Source organism: Dermacentor albipictus, chromosome 1 (genome assembly GCF_038994185.2).
Source record: "Dermacentor albipictus isolate Rhodes 1998 colony chromosome 1, USDA_Dalb.pri_finalv2, whole genome shotgun sequence".
NCBI lineage: Eukaryota > Metazoa > Arthropoda > Arachnida > Ixodida > Ixodidae > Dermacentor > Dermacentor albipictus.
Genome location: NC_091821.1, coordinates 460,715,632 through 460,724,558, shown reverse-complemented (window position 1 = coordinate 460,724,558; position 8,927 = coordinate 460,715,632). Strand labels below are relative to the sequence as shown.

Genomic DNA, 8,927 nt, shown 5'->3' with positions numbered 1-8,927 from the left:
GTGTAAAGTCGCAGACTAGACGCTTGAATGTCTCGTGTAGTGTTGAGTGTCTTGGCCCGACGTGTCTTTGTCAGTGGTCACATCTCGCATGTTCTACGTAGCACGCTTATCTGTAAATGTATGGTCCATTACAAGCACCATCCCAGTTCGCACTGTTTGCAAGCTGGGGTCATGAGGGGAGTCACTCCCTTAATGGAATGAACTATTCAGCAGTTCTTTTTCTGTAACATCACGACAAAAGAATAGACGCCATATGTTGGCGAACATTGAAGAAAAATAAACAGGAAACAGAAGAGAACGGAAAAAATATGTTAAACAAATTTCCATACTCTTTCTGTTTTTACCACAAATCTTTTCTAACAGCGTATCAGCGTTGACCGCAGCAAGGAATCCGCCTGCAGTTTATTTCCGACACGAAACAAGTAATGGAGCAAAGTCGAAGCTGTGCTTGTTAATAAATGCGGCACCAGTACGAAATAATTGGCGTGGTTTCGACTTTGTCTTGAATGTTTGCTCTTCGCTGCCACCAGTGTCCCGAAAAAGACATGTATGCTAATTAAAGGAAAACATTATTGTGCGGAGGCTAGATGTGTTGACGAATATACCGTATCTACAAAAAAAAAAAGAAAGGAAGGTCGAACGCGAATATAGGTTGACCCATATATTTTGAAGTTCCCGGGAAATAAAGAAACATATAACGTGGATTTGGCCATATCTCTTTCGAAAAACAAAGATATGTGAACATGACAAACCGTAAGCTCGGCCGTATATCACACATTACAGCAACCTCGGCTACATATCACCCTTAGTCGATGCCAGAAGCTGCATCCTCGTCGGAACAGCGAGAGAAGTGGTCCTCGTCAGATGCTTCTCAGGCGTCCTCGGCCCCCCAAATGACGTCATCCTCGGTGTCACGCAGTGCGTTGGATATGCAGCGTTTCTTAAGGCCAGTCTGGACAATATTCAGACTGGCTTTACGGTGGGCGCGACGGATGAACTTCGTTAGTTCGGTACTTTTGCTAGCTTTGCTCATCTATACAGGGTTCAGTGAACGCCTTCATCACTTGTGTTCTTGTTGTTTTAATGTGCTGTCTCTCTCACTGCTCCTCCTCCTCTGGCCTTCTTTCCTACCACCGCTTTCGCCAACGCACGTGCAGGGTAGCAAACCACACATTTGCTTCCAGTTTACCTTCTTGCCTTTTCTCTCTATCTCGCTGTCACAAATATGGGTCAGAGATTCTTTGGTCACGAATGTAGGTCGATAGCTCATCTGGGTAACGTCACGTAGTAATGAAAAGTCAACCTTAATACAATATGTGCTGTATTACGAGCTCCAGCGGTGTGGCAAGCGCCCCGTGCATCCGACGGCCAACCAGCTACGGGCCTTCGCAGCAATAGGCAGCTGTCATCTGAGCGGGCGGCTCGCCCGGCAGCCGCGTTTGCTCTGCGCTACCAACGGCGTCGAGAGAAACCAATTGCATTCTATCTCGACGCAATTGTGCAAACCTTAGTTGTTTTGAAGGACAGAAGCCTTCTATTACGAGCTGCGGCGAAATCGCGAGCGCGGTCAGCCGCGGATCCGGTAGCGCGCTTAGGGATGCGGGCCACCCGGCGGTCATCCACCGATCGCCGACTGTCGGCGAAGGCGACACTGCTGGCGGTGCGTGGTTGCGAAACGTCTAGACTGCGCTGTTATTGACATTGTGCGCGTAAAAAAAGTAGGAGCGTTCACCTCTCTGTTGAAGGTGCAAAGTGTTCGGAATGTGCGTGCGTGGCTCGCTGTTCGTAGGGGGAAACTCAGCGATCCTCCATTCCATTTGTTCCATGTATCGTCGCATGCGACCAGTGAAACCCCGAGGCTTCCGCACGTGGCGGATCGCGTGCGAAATCGCGCCATGTGTCTGCAGGCACGCGACGATTATTCCCTCTCTTTATCTATTAGGGATTGTCTGAAATTGGAAGGCATGCTCATACAGGGAGTTTAAGCTAAGTCAGGCCAAACGTGAAAAAAATCAACGGCTGAGCTACGAGAATGCAAATAAGTTAGTATTGTTCGCGGCCCTTTTGAGCATATAAATGTGTTATTTTTTTACTATGAGCGTAGGTAATTAGTTATTGATAACTAACTAAGCAAATTCTAAAGTATTAATTTAAATGCACAATCTTCAAAGTAGTTGTAGAGTGTATTGAGAAATGACCGTGTAAATGTTTCCGTCATAATAGCTGCTGTGGCTTTCATTTTTCCTAGTTGTAAAGGAAGGGCGCGAGCTTTGAAAAAGGTACCAAGTGGATACGAACGAACGATCGACACTGCACGCATACCGAAGGCACGAACAGGCCTCGAAGAGCTGAAATGGATCAAATACAATGGTCTTGGCTTCCACTTTTGCGGAGATGTCTTGTCGGTTGAAGCCATGGAACATGCCATAAATGACGCATGGCAATTTTCTGCAAGTGTTCTTGCCCTTGACATGTAGCGTAAATGGCGAGAAGGTTTTGACGACGGATGGCGATTTGTCGGAGACGAAACCATCGCCTATATTTTTTTCTTGCAGTCTATTCTTGCCTTTGGTATGAGCACAGCATCGATCCTTCGTTATGAAACTTGGCAGACGAACGATTTAAAACGGAACGCCGATTGAGACGAAGAAGGCCACATAATTGGGGTGGGCAAATGTTCCAAGTTACGATTACGAATCGAGCTCTACACACTGATGATTCGTATTCAAAAACAAACTGTTGGCTATTTTCGTATACTTGGAACTGACGAAATATTTGGCGCCAACTGAGTGGTAAAGCACCGTTAGTGCTTTCCGTCTGCTAGACGAAACATCGCGAATTATCACAAGCAAGACACCGACAAAAATTTTCGAAGCAATGCAGAAGCCAAACGGTAAAATACAATCTCCGTTCTAGAATTTCGAGGTGGAATCGTAAGACAACCTGTGATTTTTGCTCGTAGTTTGTGATTTCGTGGTTCCGGCCGTCTAGTTGTGCAGCTGTTTTATATCTGATGAACAATGATTTCTTTCAGGCGCACCTTTTGCATGTGTTTGGGCGGCACAAGTATTCTCTGTTTCTTTTTTTCGCTACTTCGCATCTTCTCTTGACAACCATTTGTTTAACGTCCTTGAAAGCTAGTGATTAGGTACGCACGTTTTTGTTTTAAATCTTGTTTATGACCCGGCTCTAAAGTTCTTGAGAAGCCATTCGTGGAGTTTTTTTAAATGAGAATTAGGGGTCTTGTGGTTAAAACTGATCCTTTGCACCTGATAATTGTCACTTTTTTTCACGGCTCAGTACATCTGTGTTACAAATTAAGCCAAACTACATGTTCCTGCTGCAAATATATGCGTATGCGATTAAGTATTGGATATTCCATTCGCATCCGAAGCATTTGATATTCGCCCACATATACTAGATAGTCTAGGAGAGAAGACCGAAAAGAAGAAAGAGAAGAAAAGAAAGGGATGAATATGCAACCTCATTAACGTATGGAAGGAACGCCACTTTCGTCGATTTCTATGCTAGTAATTTAAAGTTTCAACAGGGGAGATTCATTAAGTATTATTGAATCAGAAGTACTGCTTTGTCTGCTTTTTCTGCTACAAATGAATCCAAGACTAATTTAAACATTGAGTGCCCTCTTTACCGATACAAAAGGCAGGTGTTGCGTAAATTATGTTGTTTTATGGCTTAACATACCCAGACAGAGCTTTGATCCGAGAGCGAGTTGCTGGTTACTGGCAGGATTTCTTTCGTGTCACCGTCCAGCTCCACGATATTAAGACAGCTCCCTAATAGATGCATAGAAGCTATTGAGTCAAATAGACCATAGGTTGTGAATATTGCGCGATACAAAGGCAGTGACTCCCTTTGCTTAACGGGAAAACATTTTCTCAAAGAATCAGGACGCCATCTCAGCGGAGACTACTCAACCAGAACTCGCCTTTCACGGAAACACTTGGTTTAGAATGAGGATATCCATGAGAAACTTCAACTGTAATCGGACGGGTTCATTTGCAAAAAACCACAACAACAAGAATAGCCCGGAAGATTACTGAACTCATATCCCAGCAACAAGCCGAATAGCACCGAAATATCCCTGAAGCCAATCATCGGACAGTGGCCTTTGCACAGACTAAGGTTTGTAGCTATGAGCACTAAACTACGCCCGTAAATCGTACAAACACGCAGCGTATCAAACACGCAGCAAATCGTACAAACTCGTTGCGCTAACTTTCAACAACAGATTTATTTCAGGTTATACTCCTCAAAACTTCATAAGGCACATGTACATTGCTCGGCAAATATGAACACGAAAACCACACGCAGGTACGTTTTGTAGCCGCGCTGATTATATAGAAGGGCGTTCATTCAACGCGAAAAGAGATACTCGAGCTCTTTTATTGATAAATAAATTGATGTCTTACTGACGCTTGCGCTTGAATTTTGGTGCCATAACGCTGGATGGTTTTTTTCGACTTGTGACTTCGCCTTAACAAGCAACGTATAAAGGGATGCCGAAGACGCACTAAAAGTGCCTGGCCGGGTCGTCCTGTTTACTGCATCTATACATTGTGAATAAAAGTTAGGAGGAAAGTAACGTGGATGTAATCGATGACTGCTCACTTATTTATTTCGCATACTTTCCTGGTCTGGCGGCATTACAGAGATGAGTGATAAGAAACACAACAAAAATAAGAAAACAGTGCAAATTTACACAATAGATTTTACAAAGCGGCAGAAGATACAGGAGTCTTGAAATTGTCGAAGTCAGAAATGGCAGCGATTGGCAGAAATGACAACAAATTGCTCAATTACTTTCCTGTTGCAGTAATTGGTAATTGTAATCAATTACATCTTACGGCCATAGCAATTATATGGACACTCCAGGCGCATTTATGTCGTCGTGATCAGCGTCGGCGTCACCGCGATGTTGCGTATAAAGTCCAATTTCAGATTTCAGATTTATTGGTTCCAAAAAAAAGAAGTAATTACAACATGACAAATATACAGACGAGGGTCCCAAAGTGAAATAAATGTAGTGGGACACTCGGTTATATGACGATAACATCCTGGCCGCGCGCCGTATGCTGCGTGGGCGAGTGAAAGCATGTAAGGGTGAGCCGACGATGGCGGTTCAATCTTGCACGCGTAAGGGAGGAAGACGGGGAGAAACCACGCAGTTTTACGTCGCGCACAAGGTAGCGGGGGCGGGGGGGGGGGGGGGGGCGTTTTACTACGGCAGCAGCTGTGTATGGAGCGGCCGTGCGGGCTCTACCTTGACAGCGATCTACGATGAGTAGACAGTCTAGGTGCGCCGCGCGCTCATAGCTTCGTGGGCGCTATGTTCTGGCCGCTTAGCCAACGTTGAATAGAGAGGCAGCATGAAGGTGAATTTTCTCGCTGATGCTGCCACGCATCCTCTCTCCAGCGTTTTGACAGCGGGTTTCTGCGGTCATTGAGTGTGGTGTGTTCATGTCTGCTTGTGTAAGCGTGCATGTTTGTCTATTTAGTTACCCAGTAAACGGATGTTTACAAATTTATACGGCCGATAAATGTACTACCTTTACTTCGTATAGCTGCGTGACAATTTGCTATCGCAGTTGATGCTTCGACTTTCGGGCGAAGCTGTGACTTCTTTTTGGGTGAAGTAATTTTAATTACAATCCCTTAATTTCTATCTGTAACGTGCACAGGGTGCCATATAACGCAAAACTATTCCAACATTTTTTTATTCTAATCTCCTGACGTCAAAGTTACGTAACCACCGACGCAAACATCAGGTGGTAACCTGCAGCGTTGCTTGAAAAGACCAGTCAAACGCCCTTCTCGTTTGTAGGATGTCACTTTCCTTTGCTTTCAAGGCAAATAACACTGCCTGCCTTGAGTGGTCGTCCTTATGCGATTGGCTGTCAAGAGGTGAGGTCCACGCTCACGCGAGGAGAGTTCTGATGGGGCGGAGGCGTCACAGTGAAACTAGATAACCGGTTAAGGAGTGTGGTGCTGGCTTCTGCTATTGATCCGCTTCCCCTTACTTAGCTTGTCGTGGCAGGTCGAAAATTGCGGTGGCGTGCAACGGAACGTTAAAAATGCCTCAGCACGAAGAGTTGGCAAAGTCGTGCCGCATACGTGCCGAAAGTGGTCGATAACGTTATACTGCCACGGCAGAATGTTTACTATAGGCAAATAATTCCATGCTTCCCGGCCACTTTTAGAAGCTAGTTCCAGATCATTCGGTGGGCAGCCATCTTGTATTCCTTTCGGAACGGGGCAGTCTCCGGCTGTTCAGAAAAATAAAATTCAGTTTTGTTCGGCGTATTAATTCGTCTTTAATGCGTACACGTCACATCAACGTGGTGAGTTTTCACGGTTTCATGATGGCGCGTGACAGACAGACGAATCGATCGCAGCCCGAATACGTTTGACCAATGGCAAAATATTAGGAAAAAAAAGCGTCGAATCGGAAATAATTATTTTTCTTTCGTTCGGTCTAATCATGGATAATCAGTGTACACATATCATGTCATGTTTTCGCGGTTTTCGTAACGTCGCATGAGAAACTGGTGAAGTGGGGGTGGCCCGAAAATTTTTTGACCAATCATGCAGGACTAAATGTAAAATTGGAATAAAAACGTTTGGAATAGCCTTACGTAATGGCGCCCCAAGCCTGCTTAATAGACTGCAATGACTGTAATACGCCCTGGGAGCGGGGACGCTCCAGGGGTCTTTATATCTAGTCAATTATGTGGCCGTATTCTCTTGCAGATTAACCAAAGTGTACTCTAAAATAAGGAGCAGTGGGGCTGTGGCTATGAGAGAGACAACGACGACGAGATAGCAAAACCTTGTTTCGGTGCTCGATCGGTAGGACTACCTCTCGCTGATCAATCGTTCTAGTCGTGAACGCTTACTGCCCAATGTGCTTCGCGACAAACGAAAGAATACTGGTATTGCTCTGTGCAGTAGATTTGAAACGCACAGTAAAGCTTCTAATCATACCAAGGAAACACTGGAAGAATATCACGCGGCAATTAATTGTTTAGTGAGGTGAGTGTAAGTAACATTCTCTATACACTGAACAACCTACTTTTGCAGTAACTGTAACTTCCTGAGGTTTGGGACGTTTGCAGCGCACCTGTTTAGGCGAATGCAGGAAGCCCTGTGCCACAGTAACTGTTGCTCAGACGAAGCGTGCGTACAGCTGACACTATTAAAAAACCTTTGAATAATGGCTGTTGGGGTGTGAACACTTAGGCGCACTGCATCGCTGGAAATAGCTGCGACACTTGCTGTTGAGTGCAGCGGAAAATGGTCAGCGGTAGAGAGGTGTTGCGCCGGCATTGTAGCAACGAATAAATCGCAGATCGCTGAATAGGATGTCTCTCTCTCTCTCTCTCTCTCGTTGTTCATTACAAGTTGCGTTTTATTTCAATGTGCTTCTCTCTTGAACATGTTCCTAATTACAGTATATGCGTGGTCATTGAATGCGTAATTACGTCGGATGAATGTCGCCACTTTAATTTTCTCCCTGTGTTCGTCATAATATGGCCCCTGTTCGCTTCACTTTGCCGTGTGCTTGTAGCCTCTGCCTTAGGGGGTATGAGTCATTGCATTATTTGCTTGCTTACGGGAGTATGAATGCTTACGGGGTTATCAACCATTGATGATGAAAGGTTTTGTTCACGAAGAACAAAAATTCATGGAACCCTAGCTATATAGAGCTTCGCTGTCAAAAATGAACAGTTGTGATGGTGTTTAGACAGCGCTGATACGAAATATCTGCAAAATATATGCAAAACTGCTCAACACATGTAATCGTTATAATAGTGTAATAGTAGCCGATTGGTAGCGATGGGTACTAATCAAAGCGAAGTAGCAGTCGAGCCATAGAATGTTTACTCATATAGTAGATAATTATCAAACGTTTTCAGTATTTTTAGCTGTATTATTGCTGTATAATACAAAGCCTACTGGCTTCTAGTCATCCTCATCATCAGCCTGGTTCGCCCACTGCAAAGCAAAGGCCTCTCCCATACTTTTGCAACTACCCCGGTCATGTGCTAATTGTGGCCATGTTGTCCCTGCGTACTTCTTAATCTCATCCGCCCGCGTAACTTTCTGCCGCCCCCTGCTACGCTTCCCTTCCCTTGGAATCCAGTGCTAGTATCTTCCTGGCTTCTAGTATATTTATGTTATTGTATTATTGGGGATCATTATTTTATTCTTTGAAGGTGGGAGTAGCAGGTCTGAGGAGCAATTAGGTTCGTATTTCAACCATACTACTAGGCGAGCGGTTTCCTGCGTCATCATGCATCAGTGTCCAAAATTCTCATTTTTGAATTCCATAAGAAAGCCCCGTAGGGCCAGCCAAAAATTGCCATGGCCAACGGTATTTCACGTTGTCCCGGCGGGGTATTGGGAAAAGTTTTCAACTAGCAATAGTCGCCCCTCAGCAGCACTTCATTGGGTACGACACCGCCTCTGCGCAAAGTTGACTAGAACAAAGGTTCGATATGACCCCATTGCAATACACTGTTTTTATGGTGTTAGGCTGCTGAGCGCGAGGTCGCGGGATCGAATCCCGGCCACGGCAGCCGCATTTCGATGGGGGCGAAATGCGAAAACACTCGTGTACTTAGATTTAGGTGCACGTTAAAGAGCCCCAGGTGGTCGAAATTTCCGGAGTCCTCCACTACAGCGTGCCTCATAATCAGAAAGTGGTTTTGGCACGTAAAACCCCATAATTTAATTTTTAAAATATACTGTTTTACACTGGCGAGAGACTTTTATACAATATTTGCCTTTATTCAGCAAATACTAGCACAACTGAAAAAGTGCGGTGTTCTTCTAGTTGGTACGCGTACTGCAACTACTTATTTTATTTAAAATAAGTTATTCCTTCAACGACGTTAGTACAAACT

At 44.8% G+C, this 8,927-nt stretch overlaps 1 non-coding gene across 1 annotated transcript; it reads right to left on the bottom strand.

Moving 5' to 3' along the window:
* Positions 1-8,358: 8,358 nt before the first annotated feature.
* LOC135902859 (U4 spliceosomal RNA) lies at positions 8,359-8,499 on the bottom strand. The gene has a single exon (XR_010564631.1). It is a non-coding gene; the product is annotated as a U4 spliceosomal RNA (small nuclear RNA).
* Positions 8,500-8,927: the final 428 nt, after the last annotated feature.